A 26,219-nucleotide genomic window follows, 5' to 3' on the forward strand; every position below is an offset into this window, starting at 1 on the left:
TGTGGCTTAGGTTAGGAACCTGACATTGTCTCTGAGAGGATGTGGATTTGATCCCTGGCCTCACTCCGTGGGTGAAGGATCTGGCATTGCTGCAAGCTGCGGTGTAGGTTGCAGATGTGGCTCAGATTCTGTGTTGCTGTGGCTCTGGCTTAGTCTGCAACTACATCTCGAGTTTGACCTCTGCCCCAGGGAACTTCCATGTGCCACAGGTATAGCCTTAAAAAAAAAGTCTCTGAGAGTAATGATCACTACAATGTTATTTAATTGGGCCCATAAAATAATCGCAGGGCTGGGATTGTTAGGCCATAGGTGGGATTGTTAGGCCATAGGTGGGGATCAAGTACAGCCTTGAAGGCAATATTTAAAATGCCGTATTAGGGGCTAGAAATCTTTAGGTTGAGAAAAGAATTTCCTTTCTATGTGATTCCCACAATTAATTTCTCCAAAACTCATTTTTCCTGAGTCATTAGCCAATTTAATAGTACTAGCTTATTTGACATTAGCTCTTTTGGTACTTTGTATGTATGTCTTGTTTAATGCAATGATTTTAGTTTATTTTTAAATACTTTCTTTTTTTTCCTACATACACACTCTTTGAGGATAGAAATGAGGGTATGTGCGCATGTGAGTTTATTTTGTGTGATTTTCAATGATTTTTAATTTTTCTGTCACTGGCCAGCCAGCAAAGATTTTTGAATAAAAAAAAAAAAAAAGGATGGAAATGCAGAGAAACAACATGACTTGAGATGCTAACAGCCACTTCTAGCAGATCTAGATTTGAAATTCAGTTTTCCTTGCTCCACTTCTGGGAGCTCTGCATTCTGCCATGACCCTTGCAGTAGAGGTCCCTGGAAGGACACTAGTATGGTCCAGATTAGATCAAGGAATAAATCGACTATGTCATGATCCTGTATAATGATGTGAGCAGTTGAAGGACACTGAAAAAGGAATCATGTGATTTTCAAACTTAGAATGCTTTTAAAGATTACTACGCCTAAATCTTTTATTTTAAATGTGTAAGAACTGTGATGCAGATAAATTAGATACATTTTCTAAGGTCCTATTTATAGACTATAAAATTGTTTATTTAGAAAGAGAACCTTTCTCTATTACTATTGTTGTTATCATTATTATTATTTTGTGCGAATCAGCCTTTTCATTGTATAATGTTAGCTCATAAATTGTCTTATTTTTTTTTTTGTAATTGGCAAAGATACAATGAGATAGTCTTTCTTCGTTAAATATATATTGGCACAAACTCCCAGAAAAGCAATTTGAAAGTATATTTGACAATATTTGCTAAAATCTGTGATAGTCAGTGAGGGCTGCCGTAACAAAGTACCACAGTCCGGGTGGCCTCAAGAACAGAAATTTACATTCTCCGTGCACTGGAGGCGAAGGAGTTGAGATCAGGGTGTCTGCAGGGTTGATTTCTTCTAAGGCCTCTCTCTGTATTGTAGGTGGCTTTTTCCCCGTATCTTCACATGGTCTTCTCTCTGTATCTGTCCACATTTCCTGTCGTGATGACACCAATATACCAAATAAGAGCCACTCTGATGAACTCATTTTAATTTAATTACTTCTGTAAAGACTCTCTCCAGACACAGTTACATTCTGAGGTACTGGGAGTTAGGCCTTTAATAAATGGATTTGAAGGGAAATACCTATAGTTCAGTCCATAATAATACCTTTACATTTTCCGTTTTAATTTGACACACTCCCTTACCATTCTTTTTTTTTTTTTTTTTTTTTTTTTTGTTGTTGTTGTTGTTGTTGCTATTTCTTGGGCCGCTCCCGCGGCATATGGAGGTTCCCAGGCTAGGGGTCGAATCGGAGCTGTAGCCACCGGCCTGCGCCAGAGCCACAGCAACGCGGGATCCGAGCCGCGTCTGCGACCTACACTACAGCTCACGGCAACGCCGGATCGTTAACCCACTGAGCAAGGGCAGGGACCGAACCCGCAACCTCATGGTTCCTAGTCGGATTCGTTAACCACTGCGCCACGACGGGAACTCCCTCCCTTACCATTCTTTGCATATCTGCATCAGGGTTGTGGTTTGGATTTGTTTGAAGTCCCAGAGTCTCTCTCTATCTGTCCCTTTTTCTTTCCACTTTAGTCCTTGAAGCGACCATATGTCAGGCACTGTATTGAATGCCACTTGAAGGTGAATAAAATATACAAAATCAGTAGTCTAAAATTATCAAAGTAGATCGCATTTAGTTAAATATTATTTATTTATAGGCGTCTTAGAAAATAGGCATCTGTTTGGCCTTCTAAAAGTACCCTAAGAATGGCAATTCTGGAATTTTTTACTCAGGAATTTCTTTGCCAAATTAATACCATTCTTGTAATAATTAGAAATTCTGAATTCAGTAGGGTATTTAAGCTGGCAAATGTGTTTTTACTGGTTAATGAAGCACGAAGCAGTTATTTCCAGTATCTTTTAAGCAGGTGTTCCATAACTGCTGTTTATTTTTGCCATTTTTGAAAATGTTGAACTATCATAATTACATAAATATTTTGTACTCATTTTCCATTAGCAATTTTTAAAGACCAGAAAATATTACAAGTGAGAAAACTTATCCTAGGTGAAAATGAAAAGGAAAGGCAATTAAAGATAGTCAAATTTTTTATATGTTTTTGAGAATTTTAGCTAATTTGTTTTAAACACATGGCACATAGTAGGTGCTCAAAGTAAAATAATAAAAATGAGAATAAACCATAATTCACTATGTTAAAACTATTAAGAATTTGCTAACTGCAGTTTTATTTTGAGTTCTTCCTATGAAGTAACTCACTTAAGCCTCAGAACCACCCTGTAAGATGAAGGATGCTTAAGAAACCTGTCTAAGCTTCTACAACCAAATGGTAGAACTAGAGGTTGGACCCATGCAGTCTGGCACCACAGCTCTTTAAGCAGGCTTTTAAAAATAAATAAATAAAAACAAATCACTGACTTTTTTCCTTCTAGGAAATAACTAAAATAATATGTAGGTTTAGATAAGTCTTTTTTTTTCCTATATGAGCTTCAGTCTTCATTGCTACTTTGTTTCTGCACTGATTGTCTGTTAACAATGACCCAGGCATTGTACCACTTAGCACTCTGGAGTAAAGGTGGGTATGATTTAGGTCTTGCTGAGAAGGTCTCACGTTCTTTAGAAGAAGACAGAAATATCAACATACAGTACTCTTTCAAAGGGTGAACAGTGAAGGGATGTTAATCACCAGTGTGGGTTGGTCACATTTGCCTTCAGCTGAATCAGGCTAGCTTTCACGTGGAATGTGGTTTCAACAAGGAAGAGGGAAGGCAAGGTCTCTTGGGCGGGCGTAGAAGGCAGGGAGATGAATCATGAAGCCCAGGGCAGTGGGTATGCAAGAGAGAGGATAAGCTTGAGCGGAATTAGGAAGCGTCTTAGTCAGTGTGGGCTACTATAACAAAAATATCAGACTGTGGGCTTAAACAACAAACATTCATTTCTCACACTTCTAGCCCTGTCTCCTAATACCATCACACTGAGGGTTGGAATTTCAGCATATGGATTTTACCTCCGTAACAGGAGGTAAAATAACTATGACTCGGGAGTTGATTTTACATGTGCATTTGGTTTTTTATAGGGTGAATCGAGTGAAAGAGTGGATTCAGCTTGGGATCTTTTGAGTGTCTTGTCCCTGTGGGACATCCTGTTTAGTTTGAAACTTGTCCCTCAGTAAAGGGGTCAGAAATTGAGATGGAGAGTTTTGAATAATCAGAATACATATGGGTAATTAAAAGCCTGTGGGTAGGGCTACCTAGGAAGAGTGTGTAGAGTGGGAAGAGTGTGGAGGTTGGACTTTTGGGACCTTTGAGCAGGGATTAGGGAGAGGCGAGTTAGGTGAAAAATGGAAAGGGGGTCACCAAGAGACTCAGTAATTGAGGTAGATGATACAAAATAGAAATCATGCCAAATATATCAATAAGATAAAAACATATAAAACAGGTACATGGAAGCACGCTGCTTTCCTATTGCTGCAGGCTCCTGTGTAGCTCAGCCTGACACTGAACACCAGGCAGAGAGGAGAATTCAGCCAAGAAGCACTGTGATGAGTGAGATGAGAGCCCCAGGAGCACAGTTGGAGAGTTCCAATAAGGAAGGAGAGGTCAACGGGCCTTGCCTCTAATACCTGATTTCTGACCATGGTTATTTTTTGTACTTTGGAAATTATCCTCATAGTGTACCTTGTCTGCTGACTCCGTTTTTTTCCTTCTCAAATTTACATGACTCTTAAGGAATGAAATGCACATAGTTTAAAACGTTATCCGTCGACTGCTCTCATTCAGAAAGGGAAGATGGAGTCATTCTTGCTTGGATCCCCAGCTACTTGGCTCTGTTAAATTTGACATGGAGTGCATGTTCCAATATTGGTACATGTCAAATTCACAATATGGATTTCTCTTTTTAAGCTCCAAAATTCAATGAGTTTTTGACGAGATGCACAGTAAGAAAGCAATCCCTGTTCTACCCTGGCCTCTTCTTACACTCTAGTTTAAAACAGCTTCTCAAGCTTGAGCTTGTTTTCCTGATTGCTGACAATAGCTTTCTCCCCAAAATAGACTCAGTACCTGAAGGAGTTTCTGGAATACAGAAATAACCAAAACCAAGATTCTTTGCAACTTGACTTCTTCAGTAGGTGAAAAATACATTGTTTATGTGGAAAATACAAATATTAGATTAGAAACCCAGGCATGCAGGAAATAAAACATCCTTTATTTTCCTGTAACTGACCTTCATTTTTATTTTGAGCTTTTGTAAGAGTGGGACCTGGGTCACTGTCACTCTCAGAATTCTTTTTTCCTTGTTTGTCTCCTGCTGCCCCATGTTTCTCTAAGCTAATAGCTAAGTTTCCAGGGATTTGGTGGCAGGTGTTGAGGGTGAGCTGAGCCCAGCTGATTCTTCATGACATCTTTCTGCTATTAATGACCATTGGGAATGTGGAGTCACCCTTCCTTCCCATTCACCAGGTCCCTTCCTGTCCCCCACCTCTTTTTAACTTTGAAGCCACTCTTGAATACCTGACAATTATTCTAATGTTCCTCCCATTACTGGAGCTTGGGGAACTTGATAGTCAGTCACCACCTCCTAGGGCTTCATCTAGTTAGTGAGTGACAGGCCCTCCAGCTTGGTATTTCCATGCACCTGGCTAGTATTTGTCATCCCCATGTCCAACTGGACACTGATCCTCTTTTGTTGGGATCTGCCAGTATTTCTGGACCCTTCTCTTTTCTTTTGACCTCATTTTGTCTTTCCATATTCTTAAAATATTTGTATAGTTTAGATAAGAAAGTAGAAATGGAGAATATAAAATTTGCTTTTAACTCAGTGTATAAATCTCCTATATCCACACTGTCAGTCAACCAAGTTCTTTCAATTTCCTCGAAAACCTGATTTCCCAAATCTGAATTCTAGAAACTCTGTATCCTGCTTTCTGTACTCCCATCCTTTTCTTCAAGAAATTAAAATCAGTGGCTACGGGCCTATCATGTACAGATTTTTAGGTGGAAGGAGAAGGATTTAGAGCCAAATATCCCCCATCCCACAAAGTCTGATTTTTGAATTTGGATTTAACAGAATTGATGAGTATCTCCCATTCTCCATCCAGCAGGTTCTCCAAAGAGGTCTGTTGAAGTGGGAAGGTAGGGTAGAGTAAGTTCCTATTGTGGATCAGAGAGACTAAGAAAGAAGGGTGTGGCCAGGCAAAACCATTCAGAACTCTGGCTGGGAAGCTGAGACAGAAATTGCAGGACTCTGAGAGTGAGTGCCCCGTAAATTTTGTGACAGAGATAGCTCACATCACCCTAGAACTGGCCCTGAAAACAGCTGCCAACCAAAGAGCTTCCACTGTCCTGGAGGTACCAGCCAGCAGTGGGACCCAAGAATGTCCTTTTGAGTGTTGAAACCTAGGTAGCACCTTCCAACCTGCAGCAGGGACTTGGATGGATCTAGATGGTCTTCCGCCCTATGAATTCTGAGTACATAACTGGTATTTATTTTAATATAGTGGCGTGCTGCTTATGAGAAGGGCATTTTTGGTAGAAGTCTTAAAGTCTAGTTATAGGTTTCAAAAGGAGAATTTTGGGCAATTTCAATTTCTTTAAGAATATGAAGTATATACTCTGAATCTGTAATTAAAATATGAAATCCTGGATTGGTTTCCATTGTCTCTATGTGAAGTATATACTCTAAGGAGCATCTCCTGAGCATTGTTGGGCAATAATCCAAAGGCTGGAAAGAAGGTACTTTCCATAGCAGTGAACTCTCTTCAGGAATTGATATATTCGCCACATTATTTCATATTTATACAACGCTACTACAGATAAATTGTTTTACTAAATATTTATAGTATATTTGCTTGAGATGTGAGTTGTACAGTTTAATTAATTATCAAATATTCATGGAAGACCTAAGATGTGCCGGCCACTGCGAAAAGTGGGGAAAGACACTTTTCTTGCCCTGACAACTTACTGTATCACTGTCATTTGAACAGGCATTAAACTCATTCACAACCGAGTGTGAGTACAGCCAACCCTGGGAATTATAGCTGAGCAGGTAACTTAGTCTCAAGATTTGAGGTTGACCACTCTGAGGAAACAGAATTTAAGGGGAAAACCTAGATGAAGGAGGGGAAGAAAAAGAAGAATGATCCCCCCTGAATACAGACCATATATTGGAAACATTTAAGATAAGGAAGGACATTGAACTTAAGGTACTTTAGCAGTTTTAGTGCTACACGGCTGAAGTGTAGCATATGAGGGCAGGTACCGAGTGGTGAGACGCAAGAGGCCAGCAGGGAGTAGCTCAAGTAACAATAACAGTGATGACATTACTAACGACATTTATTGAAAAGTTCTGTATCCTGATTATTTCATTAAGAGAAGAGCATGGCATCTCATTAAGAAAGCACACTCTGCTACCTGCTGTAATTTAGAATTTTGACATATATTTGGTTCAGTCTTTGAAGTCTGTGTTGTTCTTCCACATATAGAATAGTTTTGTCAGAAATGTGTTCTCCAGGCAAAATATGTAATAAAATGTTAATTGCCTAAAAAGAAGAAAAGTGTTAACTCTTGATTTCCTGAGGCTGTTACAAGAAAGCTTTGCTTTAATTATTTATTTCAGACGGATCACAACTTCTCTACATCCATGTAACATACAAATTAAACTCGTTTGTAATTGTCAGCCATCATGCCTGTTACTTTTATTTTACTCTTCTTTAGTTTAAAATTTTATAATGGCTAAGTAGTGGCTCTGTTTTTTTTTTTAATCAACTTTATTGTTAATTAGAATGGAGTGTAATTATCTCGTCAGGGTTTAAATTAAACTAGAAAAAAATTTCCCCTCAGTAAGGTATGTTTCAATTAGCTTTATTAGCAAAAGAAAGAAAAACTTTCCCTTTAAAGCTAGCTTCCTTATCTTTGCGGTTGGGCTTTTATGAAAGCAAATAAGACAGTGGAACCTAAAGGGATGATCTATCAGCAGAAAGATTGGTTAAGAGTGAGTTACAGAGATAAACTAATTGGGTTCAATTACTGGTTCTGTCCTTACTAGCTGTGTGACTTTGAGTAAACGCCTTAATCTCTTCCTGTCTCCGTTTCCTCTTCTGTAAAATGAGGATAATAATAGCATCCACCTGATACAGTTGCTGTTCTGATTAAATTAGTCAATTTGCATACTATACTTAAAGCATTTCCAGGCATATATATAATCCCCCATAATTGTCACTGTTTACCATTAATGGATTGATGCTCCCAGGTCTGTTTCTGCTATTACGTATGTAGATCCATGATGACAGTGGATTCAGAACTGAGTAACTAAATATGGAAAGAATATGGAAGGGTAGGAACAGGAGGAGATTAAGGATGGTAATGGAAAACAGAGGGACATTGTCTGTATTGCTCAGAAATTTCCTAGCAGCAAATTGAGTGTGCATGTGTGTGTACGTGTGTATGTGTGTGTATGTGAGTGAGAGCGAGAGCAAGCGAGAGAGAAACCGAAACATCAGATGTTTTGAGCACTGCCTAATATATGCATTGAACAAAGTTGGAATGAATTACCTTCCAGTGAATTTTTTGCCACGCTTTGCCTTCTCCAAAAAGCTTCAGCATGACACTTTGGTCCTGCCCAGTTTCATCAATCTGTAGCTCTTCGTTGTCATGGGGACTTCACCCTGGCTGATGCTCTCTGTTGTGTGAGCCTCTGTAGGGTACCCACTGCTAACCTGAAATGTTCCTCTTCCCTTAAAATGGCCTGAGAGTGAAATGTTCCCTCTAAACATTTGACAAGTTTCTTTTTGAAGGAGTTGTTCGTATAGATTACATAGTAGTCTAAGATCATTGAGAAGAGAATCCAGAAGATCTGAAACCAAACTAATTTGATTTGTTTATGCAGAAATTCTTTGCATAGTCATAAATACTAAACTGGAATTATATGATGTATTGTAGGTCGTAAGTACTATATAATAAAGCAGATGTGTGTTAAGACTATGTCTATAAAAACAGAATATGTATATTTTAAAAGATATTAATGAAGCATATTACTGTATTTGCAAATAAGAAATATCTTTGCATATGGGAAAATAGAGTGCTCTGAACAAAAGAAATCAGCTAAATTGTCTTTAGAGCCTAATGGTATATTTTACCTTTGCAAAACATTTATTTGGTGCTCATAACAAATAAATATGCGAGTTTTGCTGTTTTCCGAATGGGCATACAATGGCAGCTGTCTTTCTAATCGTTCCCCTATTCAAACACTAATCGGTGGAACCCACGTAGAAAGCTAGGCGCCTGAATAGGTAGACAATGGCAGCAGCGTTTTTAATCACAGTCCTATTCAAGCACTAATCGGAGTGATGATTAAGGGACATTAGAGGGAGCACTCTGACATCTGATCCTTTGAACCGATGTCTGTGCAGGCTGTACTCCACAGAGCTCACTTGGCCAGACTGATTTCCTTAAATAAAGTGCCGTGATTTCCAATGTAGGAAATAATACATTAGAGCCTATTGAAAGGATTCGAATTTGAGGAGCTTTTCTTTTAGTGAGAATTTGCTGTATGCTGTATACTCACAAAACTAGAACATTAATACTGCATGCACTCTGGGTATCAGGGACCACAGAGAAATAGCTTGAAAAAGAGCCTCCTGTACTCACACACTTAAAATTGAATGTGAACAGAAATGTGAAACTCTGCCCTCATAGTCCTCCATTATGTAAGTTTATTTGGACTTTTATATAATTCCGTTTGGATCAGTACATCCTCACTGCATTGCATATTTTATTTTCTTTAGACCAGGTGATTTTCGTGTTACCTCTCTTGAGTTGCTTTAGTAACAACACAAATTGTGTTATACCCTGCATATGGCCCTGCTTTGATTCCGTAATTTTTACTAAGACAGAATGGAATATTCCCTTTTTTTAGTCTATCAGAATTTCTAAAAATTTCTATTTAGAATTTAGGTTTAATTTCTTATTTCTAATTGGATTTCTAATTTCTATTTGGATTTTAGTAAACTATTCCCCCAAGGATTTTATATGATTGATCCTGAAAATATTAATATCTGTTCAAGAGTTGCAGATTAGATAAGTGGTTAAAATTTTAACATCAACATTTGAAGCTGTAGCTCCAAATATCTATTTATCTGTATATCTATCTATCATCTATATATCTATCTGTATTTATAATTTATGTAAAAGAGAAAAAAACCTTTTCTTCTACCATCTTGTATTCAGTAAATGAGGTCTGCAAATTAAACTGGCAAAAACATTAATAGAAGAAAAGGCATACAAATTTTATTTGACGTTGATAGTTTATTTTTATGTGCATGGAGAATTTCATAGAAAAGAAGTGAAGACTCAATGAAGCAGTCGGACCTAACAGTTTATATACCATTTTAACAAAAGGTAGTAAATTGTGGAGCAGTGACAAGACAAAGGACAAGGGGTTTGGCTTTTAGGTGTGGTTAATTGTGGGAAGGTAAGAATATGGGGGAAACTAATGGATGAAAAGACTTATTTTAGTAAGGTTTGTACATCTTGGTGTGAACTTTCCATCTCCAGTGATGAAGGCTGTTCTCAAATAGGAGACAGGAAAAGGAACAGAAATTTATGTCCTGCTTTTAAATAGGCAGAGAGAGGGCAAAAAGCTCTTTCTGCATTTTCTTTTTTGTAATTGCCTTTAGCTCAAAATAGTCTTTATGCTGAAGTGGTATGCCTGATTGCCTTAATGTCCAACCTGTTAGGTTTGAGCTCCCTGTAATTTTTATGCTCCTTAGTTATAGGATTTTTTTCTACAAGAGACAAATATTTATAGTAAATTCTGGAATAAATATGACTATGGTGCATATTTTTGAGGATATCTGCCCACCACAATTCATAAGTGTGGGCCCTTGAAGCTGTACTTGTACCATCTGATTCTAACCCCAGTTCTGGTTACTTGAATCTGATTGAGAAAACTGACTCAACCCAGGAAAAGCAGATTCTCTCTTAGAAATCTGGGACAAGATATTCTATTTCATTCTGGACTATTTGAGCAGGAGAAAAAAAAAAAAAAAAGAATGAAAGCTGGATTTTGTGGGGCAGCATTTTCTACCTGTCAATTACATTAAAAGCAGAAAAAGCCATTTGAAAAGACAGAAGATGGAGGCAGATGTAGATAAAAAAGCTGCCTGGGTTACTCATGGCTTTTCATCAGGAGAGTTTTGCAGTTTTGTGTTGTATGAGATACTCTCCTCTCCAAATATAGTCTCCCTTTTTGTTGTTGTTGTTGTTGTTGGCTTAAACTGTCAAAGCAGGTTTTAGGTATAGATGACCAAAAAATCCTAAGGACCACAATGGCATATATCAAATTATAATGACTTAGAAAAAGGTGTCTTATTTTTAGGGAGTATGTTAAAATAATAATTAAGGAGTTCCTGTTGTGGCTTAGTGGAAACGAATCTGACTGTCCATGAGGACACAGGTGCAATCCCTGGCCTTGCTCAGTGAGTTAAGGATCTGGCATAGCCATAAGCTGTGGTGAGGGTCACAGACGTGGCTTGGATCTGGTGTTGCTGTGGCTGTGGCTGTGGCCAGCAGCTACAGCTCTGATTCCACCCCTAGCCTGGGAAATTCCATGTCCTGCGGGTGCGACCCTAAAAACACAGAAAAATGAATAAATCAAATAAAGTAATAATTAAGTAGAAAAAGAAAAACGGAGTAAGGAGTAAGGATAGTTAAATTTTATATGCTGGATGAGGCAGTAGAGTGTGATGGAATCAGCTCCCACTTAGAGACAGACTGTGTGGGTGCCAGTCAGGTCTCTGCGTTGACCTTGGTACCATTCTTCACCTCTGTTAGCTAGCTTCAGTTTTCTTCAATAAAAAAGGGAATAAAATGGGGAAAAAATGGAAATACTAATAATTATAGCAATCTAATTAAATTATTTTGAGGATTAAATGAAGACATGTTAAATGCACACATAACAGTATTATTTTATTTTTATATGCCTGTGGTGAATGTCTTAGGTTCAGATGATAAACATTTATCTAGAATTTCTTTGAAGAATTTTGTATCTTCAGTCATAATTTATAGATATTAAAACTGAGTAAATTAATACTATATTTATTTATCCTAAATATGACTTTTATCAAAAATCATATACTTTTTATTTTTAAGTTGAGGTAAGGAGTGGTGCATAACACTATGTAAGTTTCAGGTATACAACATTGTAATTCAACATCTGTATACACTACAAACTGATCACCACAAAGTTTTAGTTATTCATTGCCATTCAATTGACCTCTTCATCCATCCATTTGAGTATTTGGTGACCAAATCCAGGTTGCTATATCCCTGTGATTTTTATGATTAAATAGATGCTTTATCATAAACTCTCTGTGTTTCTTATTCTATAAGAGACAAAACTTATACAGATACAGTATTTTTAGTTTATTTCCAGGCTACATGAAGAAATCGTAGTTAGTTATTTTGGATAACTTCCATTTTTCCTTAGTGAGCTCCAAAAAGAATACAGGTGGTGTTTATGGTATATGCCTTTGCCCCTTTTATCTGTTGGTTCATCCTGTTCCTACCCATTTGCTTTTAGCTTTATTATGTTTTCTTTTAAATTGCCTCTCATACATTCCTGAGAATTTGAATGTGTATTTAACCTTTATATTAACCTATCTCTGCCTCTTTATCTCTAGATCTTTATCTGTATGCCTTCTTTTTAAAGTTATACTTTCTGGTTCTAAAGCTACTAGCTTTGTAAGCTACAAATCAAAAAGTAATCTACCCAAATCATTTTCCCACAGCATGGTGTAAGAAAGTTTGACAGTGTGGTTGTTTTTCTTACACTTATTTGGAATAACTTTTTTTTTTTTATCATCTCTGGACTCTAGCCATGTTTTAGTTTAGTAGGGGAGAACTTAAAAGAGTGAGTAAGAGGAAGAGGGCCAGGAAGTCCAGCAAGGAGAATAGAGGTTTAAATGTGGAATATGCATTGTATGTTTGGAACGCAAAAACCAATACATAATTCAGTTTGAAAGTGATTCATGTCTGAAAACAATGGAAGAAGAGTTTTGGAAGGAAGAGTGGACATGAAAATGTCTACAAAAGAAGAGTGGATTGAGATGGTGAAAACAATTAGACTTTAGGGATTCAGAAGTTTTTGTTAGGACAGGACAGTGATTTTGGCAAGAATACTACCATCATAAAAGTAATTTTTCAATTAACTAGTAATCTTATAGCCAAAAAATTTGGCCTCTGTACACTAGCATCAATTAAGTCTCTGAGACAGAGTTTTGAAGAAGAGAAAGAACAGCTTTATTGCTCTGCAAGGCTAAGGAGGACACAGCAGGCTAGTGCCCCAAAATTATATCCTAATTTGAGAGGAGCTGGCAAGGGGTTTTGTATAGGTTTAGCTCAGAAGACAGGGTTATTGATTAAAGTGTCTACATTATTCTGCATGCATAGATCATTTCAGAGTTGTTATGGCTGGTATCATTGGGTTCAGTGAGGGTTTCTGGTTGTCTTCAGGGTTATTGTTCCTTGACTAACCCTTCTCTCTGGAATGAAGATGGCTTGGAAGGGGTGTTAAGGAGTGTTTCAATTACAAAAGAATGCACAAGGTGCAATGTAACTTTAACTGGAAAGTAACCATTGGTAAAATAAAGCAATTAAGCAAGGAAGAGATTTGTCAAAAACCAGACACTAGGTGCAATATAATTCTAACTAGAAAGTAAACATTAATCATAAGTTAGTGGGCCGAGGCTAGACATAACATAATGGAGACTGTTTTAACTAGTATTTAGCTGTAACGAAATTTCCTAATCGTTAACTCTTTCTTTTTTTAATTGTTATTTCCCCAATACAATTTTTTTTTTCTGCTGTACAGCATAGTGATCCAGTTATACTTACATGTGCACGTTCTATTTTCTAACGTTATCATGCTCCATCATAAGTGACTAGACATACTTCCCAGTGCTACACAATAGGATCTCATTGCTAATCCATTCTAAAGGCAATAGTTTGCATTTATTAACACCAAGCTCACTCCTTCCCCCTCCCCCTCCCTCTTGGCAACCACAAGTGTATTCTCCAAGTCCATGATTTTCTTTTCTGTGGAAAGGTTCATTTGTGCTGTATATTGGATTACAGATATGAGTGATATCATATGGTATTTGTCTTTCTCTTTCTGACTTACTTCACTCAGTATGAGAGTCTCTAGTTCCATCCATGTTGCTACAAATGGCATTATGTCATTCTTTTTTATGACTGAGTAGTATTCCATTGTGTGTATATACCACATCTTCCTAATCTAATCATCTGTCATTTGTGGATGGACATTTGGGTTGTTTACATGTCTTCACTATTGTGAATAGTGCTGCAATGAACATGTGGGTGCATGTGTCTTTTTCAAGGAAAGTTTTGTCCAGATATATGCCCAAGAATGGGATTGCTGGGTCATATGGTAGTTCTATGTATAGTTTTCTAAGGTACCTCCATACTGTCCTCCACAGTGGTTGTACTAGCTTACATTCCCACTGACAGTGCAGGAGGGTCCCCTTTTCTCCACAACCCTCCTCCAGCATTTGTTATTTGTGGACTTATAAATGATGGCCATTCTGACTGGTGTGAGGTGGTATCTCATGGTAGTTTTGATGTGCAATTCTCTAATAATCAGGAATATTGAGCATTTTTTCACATGCCTGTTGGCCATTTGTATATCTTTCTTGGAGAAATGTCTGTTCAGGTCTTTTGCTCATTTTTCAATTGGGTTGTTGGCTTTTTTGCTGTTGAGTTGTATAAGTTGTTTGTATATTTTAGAGATTAAGCCCTTGTCAGTGGCATCATTTGAAACTATTTTCTCCCATTCTGTAAGTTGTCTGTTCGTTTTCTTTTTGGTTTCCTTTGCTGTGCAAAAGCTTGTCAGTTTGATGAGGTCCCATTGGTTTATTTTTGCTTTTATTTCTGTTGCTTTGGGAGACTGACCTGAGAAGATATTCATGAGGTTGATGTCAGAGAGTGTTTTGCCTATGTTCTCTTCTAGGAGTTTTATGGTGTCTTATCTTATATTTAAGTCTTTAAGCCATTTTGAGTTTATTTTTGGGTGTGGTGTGAGGGTGTGTTCTAGTTTCATTGATTTGTGTGCAGCTGTCCAGGTTTCCCAGCAATACTTGCTGAAAAGTCTGTCTTTTTCCCATTTTATGTTCTTGCCTCCTTTGTCAAAGATTAATTGACCTTAGGTGTCTGGGTTTCTTTCAGGGTTCTCTCTTCTGTTCCATTGGTCTGTCTGTCTGTTTTGGTACCAGAACCACACTGTCTTGATGACTGTGGCTTTGTAGTATCACTTGAGGTCTGGGAGAGCTATGCCTTCTGCTTGGTTTTTGTTCCTCAGGATTGCTTTGGCAATTCTGGGTCTTTTGTAGTTCCATATAAATGTTTGGATTGTTTGTTCTAGTTCTGTGAAAAATGTCATGGGTAATTTGATAGGGATTGCATTGAATCTGTAGATTGCTTTGGGTAGTGCGGCCATTTTCACAATATATTGATTTTTCCAATCCAGGAGCATGGAATATCTCTCCATTTCTTTGCATCATCTTTAATTTCCTTGATTAATGTTGTATAGTTCTCGGCATATAAGTCTTTCACCTCCTTGGTCAGGTGTATACCCAGGTATTTGATTTTTGGGGGGTCCAATTTTACAAGGTTTGTATTTTTGTATTCCCTTTCTAATATTTTGTTGTTAGTATACAGAAATGCAACTGATTTCTGAATGTTAATCTTATATTCTGATACTTTGCTGAATTTGTTGATGAGTTCAAGTAGTTTTTGGCTTGAGTCCTTAGGGTTTTCTATACATAGTATCATGTCATCTGCATACAGTGACAGTTTTAGCTCTTCTCTTCCTATTTGGATGTGTTTTATTTCTTTTGTTTGTCTGATTGCTGTGGCTAGGACTTTCAATACTATGTTGAATAACAGTGGTGAGAGTGGGCATCCCTGTTTTGTTCCAGATTTTAGTGGAAAGGCTTTCAGCTTTTCTCCATCGAGTGTTATATTTGCTGTGGGTTTATCATAAATGGCTTTTGTTATGTTAAGGTATGTTCCCTCTATACCCACTTTGGTAAGAGTTTTGATCATTAATGGATGTTGTGCTTTTTCAAATGCTTTCTTTGCATCTATTGAGATAAGTATGTAGTTTTTGACTTTTCTTTTGTTAAGGTGGTATATGACATTGATTGATTTGCATATGTTGAATCATTGTTGTGAACCTGGGATGAATCCCACCTGGTTGTGGTGTGTCATCTTTTTCATATGTTGTTAGATTTTGATGGCTAAAATTTTGTTGAGAATTTTTGCGTCTATATTCATCAAAGATATTGGCCTATAGTTTTCTTTTTTGGTGGTATCTTTGTCTGGTTTTGGAATTAGGGTGATGGTGGCATTATAGAATGTCTTTAGGAGTGTTCCTTCTTCTTCAACCTTTTGAAAAAGTTTAAGGAGGTTGGGTATAAGTTCCTCTTTGTATGTTTGGTAGAATTCACCTGTGAAGCCATCTGGTCCTGGACTTTTAGTTGCAGGGAGTGTTTTTTATGACATATTCAATTTCATTTCTAGTGATCAGTCTGTTCAGTTGATCTCTTTCTTCTTGATTCACTTTTGGCAGGCTGTACGTCTCTGGAGAGTTGTCCATTTTCTTTTAGGTTGTCAAATTTGTTGGCATACAATTGTTCATAGTATTCTCTCACGGTTTTTTTGTATTTCTGTAGTATCTGTTGTGATTTCTCCTTTTTCATTTCTTTTTTTTTTTTTTTCTTTTTTTTTTTTTTTGTTGTTGTTGTTGCTGTTTCTTGGGCCGCTCCCGCGGCATATGGAGGTTCCCAGGCTAGGGGTTGAATCAGAGCTGTAGCCACCCGCCTACGCCAGAGCCACAGCAATGCGGGATCCGAGCCGCGTCTGCAACCTACACCACAGCTCACGGCAACGCCGGATTGTTAACCCACTGAGCAAGGGAAGGGCAGGGACCGAACCCGCAACCTCATGGTTTCTAGTCGGATTCGTTAACCACTGCGCCATGACAGGAACTCCTCCTTTTTCATTTCTGATTTTGTTTATTTGGGTTCTTTCTCTCCTCTTCTTGGTGAGTCTAGCCAGAGGTTTGTCGATTTTGTATACCTTTTCAATGAACCAGCTCTTGGTTTTATTGATTTTATCTGTTGTTTTGTGAATATCTATTTTATTGATTTCCTCTTTGATCTTAATGATTTCCTTCCTTCTGCTGACTTTAGGGATTTTTCTGTTCTTTTTTCTAATTCATTTAGGTGGTGCATTAAGTTGTCGATTTGAGATTTTTCTTCTTTTTTTGAGAAAGGCCTGTATTGCTATGAATTTCCCTCTGAGCACTGCTTTTGCAGCATCCCATAGATGTTGAGTGGTTGTGTCTTCGTTATCATTTGTCTTGAGGTATTTTTAAATTTCCTTCTTCTTCTTCTTTTTTTTTTTTTTTTTTTTTTTTTTTTTTTTTTTGCAATTTCTTGGGCTGCTCCTGTGGCATATGGAGGTTCCCAGGCTGGGGATCGAATCAGAGCTGTAGCCACTGGCCTACACCAGAGCCACAGCAACACAGGATCCGAGCCACGTCTGCAACCTACACCATAGCTCACGGCAATGCTGGATCCTTAACCCACTGAGCAAACCCAGGGATCGAACCCACAACCTCATGGTTCCTAGTCGGATTCGTTAACCACTGAGCCACAATGGGAACTCCTTAATTTCCTTCTTGATTTCCTCATTGACCCAATTTATTTTTAGTAGCATGTTGTTTAGTCTCCATGTAGTGTGTCTTTTCTCATTTCTTTTCCTGTGGTTGATTTCTAGTTTCATGCCATTGTGGTCAGAGAAGATACTTGAAATAATTTCTACACTCTTAAATTTGTTGAGGTTAGCTTTGTGTCCCAGGATGTGATCACTTCTTGAGAATATTCCATGTGCACTTGAGAAGAATGTATATTCTGATTTTTTTGAATGTAATGTCCTGAAAATATTAAGTCTAACTTTTCTATTGTGTCCTTTAGTATCTCTGTTGCCTTATTGATTTTCTGTCTGCAGGATCTGTTCATTGATGTGAGTGGGGTGTTAAAGTTTCCTACTGTGATTGTATTCCCAACAATTTCTCCTTTTATGTCTCTTAGTATTTGTTGGTGATATCTGGGTGCTCCTATATTAGGGGCATATATATTGATGATTAATATCCTCTTCTTGGATGGATCTCATAACCATTAAATAGTGTCCCTCTTTGTCTTTCTTTATGGCCTTGATTTTAAAGTCTATTTTGTCTGATCTGAGTATTGCATCTCTTGCTTTCCTGTCTTGTCCATTGGCATGAAATATCTTTTCCCATCCCCTCACTTTCAATCTATATGTGTCCTTTGCTGTAAGATGAGTTTCTTGTAGACAGCAGATTAAAGGTTTTTGCTTTTTTATTCAACCTGCCACTCTGTGTCTTTCGATTGGAGCATTCAGTGCATTGACATTTAAGGTGATTATTGATAAATCTGTATTTGTTGCCATTTTAAACCTTATTTTCCAGTTGATTCTATGTTTCTCTTTTCTTTTTTGGTTTGGAGGGTTTCCATTTATTTTATTCTTGAGTATTTTTCTTTTCAGTTTTTGTGAATGTAATGTTTGGTTTTGATTTGTGGTTGCCCTGTTTTTTAAGCATGTTAAGCCCTTCCTATGTCGGCTTGCTTTTGCCTGATAGTCATATAGGCTCAAATACATCATTAAAATAAAAAAAAGAATCTGTATTTTCTTACTTTCCTTCCCCTAACTGTATGATTTTAATGTCTTTTTTTTTTTTTAGCATCTTCATGTTTAGATCTGTATGCTGGCGTATTTAAGTGACTGGTTTCCTCCATCCTAATTCTTCTTTTTCTCTTTTCTCTCTGTCTCTTTTTTTAATTTAGAGAGACCCTTTCATTATTTCTTTTAGAATAGTTTTAGTATTGCTGTACTCTTTAGCTTTTGTTTGTTGGAGAAATTCTTTATTTCCCCTTCTATTTTAAATGATATTTTTGCTGGATAGAGTATTCTAGGTTGCAAATTTTTTCCCTTCAGCACTTCAAATATATCTTGCCCCTCCCTTCTGGCCTGTAGTGTTTCTGTAGAAAAATCAGTTGATAGCCTTATGAGGGTTCCCTTATAATTAATGCTTTGCTTTTCTCTTGTTGCCTTTAAATCCTCTCTTTATCTTTAACTTTTGCCATTTTTATTATAATATGTCTTGGTGTGGGCCTGTTTAGGTTCAGCTTGTTTGGGGCCCTCTGTGATTCCTGTATCTTGATATGAGTATCCTTTAGATATGGAAAGTTTTCAGCCATAATTTCTTCAAATATATTTCTAATCCCCTTTTCTTTTTCTTTTCCTTCTGGAATTCCTATTATGCATAGATTGGCCTCCTTTATATTTTCCCATAGGTCTCTTATATTGCTTACATGTTTTTTCTTTTGGTTTTGTGTCTGCTGTCCTGATTGTGTGATTTGTATTATTTTATCTTCCACATCACAAATTCGTTCCTCTGTATTATTCCTTTTTCTCTTTATTACCTTTAGCTCAGTTTGTATTCTGCAAATTAATTTTCTAGTTTTTCTTGGCTCCTCCTTACATTTTCTAGTTCCTTTCTAAAGGGATCTGCATTACTGGTCATATCCTCTTTTAATTCCTTCAGTATTTTCAGTATCTCCCTTTTGAACTCAATTTCTGTCAGACTGCAGAGTTCTGTTTCATTGTTGACTGCTTTAGGTAAATTCTTCTATTCATTTAACTGGGAATGGTTTCTGAGCTTCTTCATCTTGCTTGTGTTTTTCTTTCTCTGTAAGTTTGGGGAAGCCAAAGTGTAGTCTTGTAAGGCTACTTCTATGCAAGAATACCCCTTTGTATTTTTGGGTGGGTTACTATTTATTTTTGGTGTGGGAGTTTGAATATTTGCTGTCTTTTTCTTCAGTGTGAGCAGGCTGATGTTCCCAGGATGCTCAGTGTGTTTTCAGGGATAAGGAGGCAATGGGTAGGGCCAGCAGTCAGTGCCTGGTCATTGGGCTCTCAACAGCAGCAAGGACCTGTAGGAAGGTGGCACAGGCTACTCCGAGTTGCAGAGCCCTGGGAAGTGGTAATAAGCTCTAGGCAGATCTTCATGGTGACCAGAGCATTTGGCAGCAGCAGCAGCAGCAGGGTGCGTGAGTTCCCAGGGGAGTGAGAGCAACAACAGCTTGTGTTTGATGGCAGCGCCCTCTTTTGAGAGATTGGAATTGCAGGTGGTGCCTGTTCAGGGACCTCTATTAGGAGGCCAATGTCATCTCTAGAGTCAATGATAACTGTGGTGGTTTGCCCCCGCCACGTGTAGACCATGCATGAAGCAACCTGTCTCACTTAGCCCACATGTGAGGTGCTGTACAGGGTGCTCCTAGTTGCAGGATCCTGGGAAGTGACAGAGATCAGGCATGTGGGTACTGCCCGGAACTTTTGGCAGTGGCAGCAGCATGGTGGGTGTGTTCCCAGGGGTGTGAGAGCACCAACAGGTGGTGTTGGGTCACAGTGCCCTCCTCTGTGGTGCCCTTTAGGTGAATGGGGCTGCAAGTGATTTTTGCTCAGATATCTCCATTGGCAGTGGTCCACGCCTACCTCTGGAATCAGTGATAACTGTGGTGGTTTGCCCCTGGCACCTGCAGACCATGCAAGAAGCACCCTGTTCCACTTAGCCCATGCAGGAGGTGCTGCACCAGTTGCTCCTAGTTGTAGGATCTTGGGAAGGGACAGTGACCAAGTGTCTGGCCACCACCCAGAGCATTTGGCATTGGCAGCTGCAGGGAAGTGAGAGCAACAGTGTATTGTGCTTGGTTGCAGTGCCCTCTTTTTCTCTTTTTTGCCAACCCTTGAGGTGACTGGAGTTGCAGGTGGAGCCCACTCACAGGTCCCCAGGTGTGGCAAGCCACGTCTCCCTCTGGCCTCTGAGATGACTGTGGCAGTCTGTCCCTGTCACCTGTAGATTGTGCAAGAGGCACCATGTTGCACTTAGCCCCCAAATGCCCTTAGCCCACACAATAGATGCCTGGCTACCTGTAGCCTGCACAAGAAGTGCCTAACCTCCCCTAAGGAGCAAGAGGCTTCTTGCCACCCATAGCCTGTGTAGAGCCACCCCGCCTTCTAAGCCTGCGGGCATGCATATGCTCTGGTGCATGGAGTTTCTTAGGGCAGCCAGCTCCTCCTCCTCTCCCCTCCCCAACAATGGTGGCTTGCCTCTCCTGCAGGTCTGGACCTTCTCCAGGGTTCCTTCTGCCGGTGGCATTCCCCTTCTCAGCCCGTGGCACACTGCTCCTTAGCCCCTCATGCCATCCCTAGTCCTCTCCCCAGGACTGACCTTCAGAGCCTGAGTCTCAGCGCCCAGTCCCCGCCCGAGGGTCTCAGGCTGTGGTGTCTGGGCCAGTGGTTCAGACGGTCTGTGTGGCTCTCACTCTGCTTTGCTGTTCTCAGTCCAGCTGCTGCGCTTTTCTCCGTGACTTTGAGGTCCCGCTGACTGGGCTGATCTTTCATCTGTTAGGAGGCTTCCCGGGAGGTGGGTTCCTTTTCTCCTTCACGGCTCCCTCTTGGGAATGCGGGTCCTGTCCTGATTCCTTTTCTCTCTCTCTCTTTTTTTATTTTTTTTTGTTCTACCCGGTTATGTCAAAAGTTTCTTGCCCTTTTTGGAGGTTTAAGTTCTTCTGCCAGCATTCAGTTGATGTTCTGTGTGAGTCATTTTACATGTAGATGTGTTTTTTTTGAGGCGTTTGTGGGAGGAGGTGTGCACTGCCTCTTACTCCTCCGCCTCTTGCTCCCGTCCCTAATTGTTAACTCTTGAGCCAGCCTCTTGAGACTGAGGGGAGGTCTGGAGGCTCAAGGAAAGGCCTTTTACTTTAAAACACAAATATTTAGGGTCTGGTACATGGTTTCAATTTTACAATATTAATTTGGAACCTGATTTTTAGTTAGAAGCATCAGTAAAGGTGGGGGTTATGGGAATAGAGAGAGTGGAATTAAGAATTCTTCAGACATTGTGAAAATATTTAGAAAGAATAAACATTCTTAGTTGGAAAGGGATGAAAAAAATAGAATGTTATTCATCATTCAATAAACACATAATGAGTACCATAGTAAGAGTTTATGAATGTATCCATACTGTTATTAGGGAGAATAAGAGCAGTGGAATGTAACATGAAGTTATGGTGGAAAATAACAGCTGGGGCCCACTGTTCGCCCAGCTGGCACAGTGCCTGGCATATAGGAAGCTCTCAATAATTGCTAGCTATTATTTTCATTCTTGAGAGAGTTTGTTATCAATGTTGCGGTTTTTGCTCTTGCTATTGCCCATATTATAGACATTTAGCGTTTAAGTCAACTTCTTTCTAATTACTGGTGATGTTATACCTTCTGTGGTTCTGACTGCACCAGAATTACCTCTAGGCAGAGATGGAAAAAAAGAAAAAAGTAGAAGAGAAGACAACTTCATTCTAACCCAGAAAAAGGCTGAAAGAACTTGTGAAGCCTCAAACTTTTGCATGTGTATCGGGCAAGTTATCTGTAATGCAAGATTTAGGCCTTATCAGATGTACTAAACTTTATTAAGTTGAATACCATACCTTATAATTTTTTCAGTGTAAGGGTGATTTTTTTGTTTGTTTGTTTGTTTGTTTTAGGGCTGCACCTGTGGCCTATGGAGGTTTCCAGGCAAGGGGTCAAATTGGAGCCACAGCTGCTGGCTTACACCACAGCCACAGCAATGCCAGATCCCCAGATCTGAGCTGTGTCTTCCACCTACACCACAACTCACGGCAACACCAGATCCTTAACCCACTGAGCAAGGCCAGGGATCAAACTCGCTTCCCTAGGGATGCTAGTCAGATTTGTTTCTGCTGAGCCATGACGGGAACCCCTAAGGGTTCTTTTGAACACTCATACTTATCTTCCCTTTAACAGCATTATACCTTTTTGTTGCATTCATCTTCTACTTCTTGGAAAAATAGTTCATAGGCCATTTTGTCTAGCACTGAAACATTGTTTTTTTTGTGTGATGAATGTCTTTGTAGTACCCTGGTTTTAATCTTTTGAGTGGTAAATATTATGAAACGATTGAACAAATATTTAATTCCTCCAGGATTAATGGAAATGGTGGTATTTCAGTCTTCTTTTTGTTCATTCAACAAAGTGGGTTTGGGCTGATGGTAAAAAGATGAAGAGTAACTAAAGTCAAAATAGGAAGAATTATATCTTAAGTAGATAAATTCTCAAACAAAGAACGATTCTAGAACCTTGGATAATGGTGGACATCCTATAAATATTTGTGAAATAAATAACTGGATAATTACAGAACAACCACCTTTTCCAGGAGGGAATGCAGTGAATAACATGAGAAGATGATAGGTAGTTTGAATCTTGATGCTGCTGCAGGCCTTTAACAGAGCTGGAAGGAGAAAGGGAGAAGGAGCCACACAGGCAGAAGGGCAGCCGGTGCAGCTTCACAGATTTTATAAAACAGTGACGTGTTTTTAATGAACCGCAGATACTATGGTATTACTAGAATAGAGAAGATGATAAAGACCAGCTTATGAAGGCCTTTATACGTATGTTCCTCCCCACCTTTTAAAAGAAGAAATAAAAAATACACATGTAATTCTCAAAATAATTTGGGGATGTAAGTACCCAAGGTAACCCTCTTTTAAGGACAAGGGAACAAAAGAAAATAAAACAGGGGATTAGAGCTGTTAAATTCCTTGTCCAAGTCTTGCAGCTGGCAAATAAAATATTAGCAAACTCTTGCCTTTGGAATGGATAAGCAGTGAGATCCCGCTGTATAGCACTGGGAACTCTGTCCCTTATGATGGAGCGTGATAATGTGAGAGAAAAGAATGTATATTTTTATGTGTGACTGGGTCACCTTGCTGTACAGTAGAAAACGGACAGAACACTGTAAACCAACTCTAAAGGAAAAAAATAAAAATCATTAAAAAAATTAGCATCTGGGAATGAAATTGGACATCTGCAAGTCTGCAAGTGCTAGCATACTTCAGAATATGTAAAAATATATTTACATTTTTACAAGACGATTCAATATTTGGAACACCTTTGTACTAAACTGAAACAAGGCAGGAACAGTTGTTACATTTAATCACCTTTAAAAAATTGTTTTCATTACCAGTATATCAGTAGGAAGGTTTTACTGAGTTTTCTCAAAATTCAAATCAAGTTTTCCAAAGAAACTTATTTTCAAAAGTGATTTAAATATACTCAGAAGCTTGACATATCTGACAGAAAACTGTCTCAAAGCAGTCATGCTATTGTATTGCCTAAGTGCTATAAATTAAAGAAAAATAAAAATATTTCATTATTAATTTAGAAATAGAAACATTTTAATAATGAGAGCAAACTTCTAGAAAGCTACATGTGAAAGAGCAGTAAAATTCAGTAATGTTGAAAACAGTGCTGAAGTGCTGAAAGCAGTGATGTTGATGAAGGAAAATATTTTTCTGACGCTCATATTTGAGTCTTTCATTGGCACTGTTAACATGTTGGAATCAGGAGAGAACCAGGACAGAACACTTGCTTTAAGAAATCATTGGAAAACTATCATGAATGTCATATCAAGATAGCCATTCCAATTTGCATTTATCGAATGTTTTCCTACAAGGAACTCAAAACACTTAACATTTATTTTATTACCTTGGTGAAGTATTTCTATGATAGGTATTATTGTTCTGTCATTCCTCTCAAGAGAAAATACATAAAAAGTGTTGAGTTATTTTTTTAACAGTTAGTTAAGCTTTTTTTTTTTTTTTTAATAGCCAAAAAAAAAATCTCAGTAAAATGTAACTTTATCCACTTAATTCCTCTGGCCAAAAACACTAAATTCTTGATCTCTCATTTTCTTTCATTTATCAATATTTAGTCTGTTAATAAATTAGCTGTACCTTCAAAATATATACAGAAAAGATGACTTCTTACCTTTTTCGCCTCAAGGGAGCTTCATTTCTATGTCTATCTGTGTGAATGGTTTCTCTTAGAATTACATGTACAACTGCACAAGCATACGTGGACTTCTGGCTGTTACCCTTGCTTGGACATTTGTTTGGCTCAGGAAAGACTACACATAGAGGCCCCCATCTCATATGTCTGAATATTTACAAGCTATAATGCAAGACAAAAAGCATTAAATAAATTATGTTCTCGTACTCAATTTTAATAAATGTACATTCATAACGACAACGTTGAAAAATACAGGTTTTATACATGTCTGTTCTGTTGGTGGGCTGGTGATGCTTGAATGAGTAATAAAATAAACATGCGTATAGCTTATGAATTATATATTTATATTTTGAAATTTATTTTTTCTTGCCTTTGTATTGTAATTGAAGATGCCATGTAATTTGTATTCTAGCGACAACAATGTTTTAAAAGATTAAAATATAAATGGAATTTATTCAAAATACACAAATTTGAATGTATTTCATTAAAATGTAAATTAAAGTAAATATTTAAACATTTACAAACTGTTTTCATATATTTAAAATATTTTTCTTCTAAAGTTTTCAAATTATTTATTAAAATGGTAAAATAAGATATTCTAAACAAAATCATGCAGTTAAGTAAAACAGTTTATAATTATTACATGCCAAAATTTTAAATGCAACTATTGAAGTAAAGTTAGAATTTATATTGAACTTTTTGGTAAATGTTACTAAATATTAGTATTTTGATAAAAAGAGATCAATTTGAATATGAGCTTTAGCTTTCATGTATATGGTACTATAAAGAATCATGTTTCACATAGTATATCTAGATTTAGACATGCATACAAATTTAAGGGTATTGTGGCTTGTCTGGTATTATAAGTTATTCTCTGGCCACCATGCGTAAATTTTGTGAGGATTGTGTTGGGGAGGAAAAACATATTCCTCTGCTTTTTCTCGATTCCTCTGGCTGGTCTCAGAATTAAATTGACATGAGACAGATAAACAGGAGAAAATAAAATTTAATGATGTGTAAGGGGGCTCCACAGAAATATAGGGCCCAAGGACAAAGCAGGCAGTTGAGGCTTGTGTGCCATTTGAGAGAAGAGGGTAGGTAGGCTTTGAGGCTTCAAAGGCAATTGACATGGAGATGGGAAAACAAATGTTTACTACGCCACACGGAGACCAGGGGGTGCAGAGAGCACTTTGGTCTCCAAGCCCTGCTGAGTTCCTCCTACCATACTTAGCTCATATTCTTTGTCTCTGTCTCTGGTGATAGTGCTCTTTCTGGACCCGGCCCTTTATGTAATTTCTTATTGATAGTTAAACTGAGGAGGTAAAAACTTTTCCTAAGCCTTTAAAAAAAAAGAAACAAAACACAAAAATCAGCCTAAAATAACCCTCAAGCCAAAGAGACACATTTTTGGGTGGCACCTTTTGTTTCCTTGCAATTACAATAACATGTTTCTGGAATTATGATTTAGAAGATGGAAAGAAGTAATGTTTCAGGAAAAATAGGGTGTGAGAGGACGGCCATGTCTCAGGTCTCAGATGAGTCTCAGGGATGCGCGAAACAAGTGAGGGTCCTTGGCTTTGTGTAGGAAAGAACGCAGCTTTATTTAGAGAGATACACACTGCGTAGACAGAGCGAGGGTCATCTCAGAGGGTGAGA

General features: G+C 38.1%; 1 protein-coding gene across 2 annotated transcripts in view; it reads left to right on the plus strand.

The window, feature by feature from the left end:
- DPYD (dihydropyrimidine dehydrogenase) overlaps window positions 1–26,219 on the plus strand; it is a 783,111-nt gene that overhangs the window by 38,353 nt on the left and 718,539 nt on the right.

This window comes from Sus scrofa, chromosome 4 (genome assembly GCF_054392235.1).
Source record: "Sus scrofa isolate SSC_HxYL_T2T_F1_AM1 chromosome 4, Sscrofa_HxYL_maternal_Yorkshire_Landrace_v2.0, whole genome shotgun sequence".
Lineage (NCBI taxonomy): Eukaryota > Metazoa > Chordata > Mammalia > Artiodactyla > Suidae > Sus > Sus scrofa.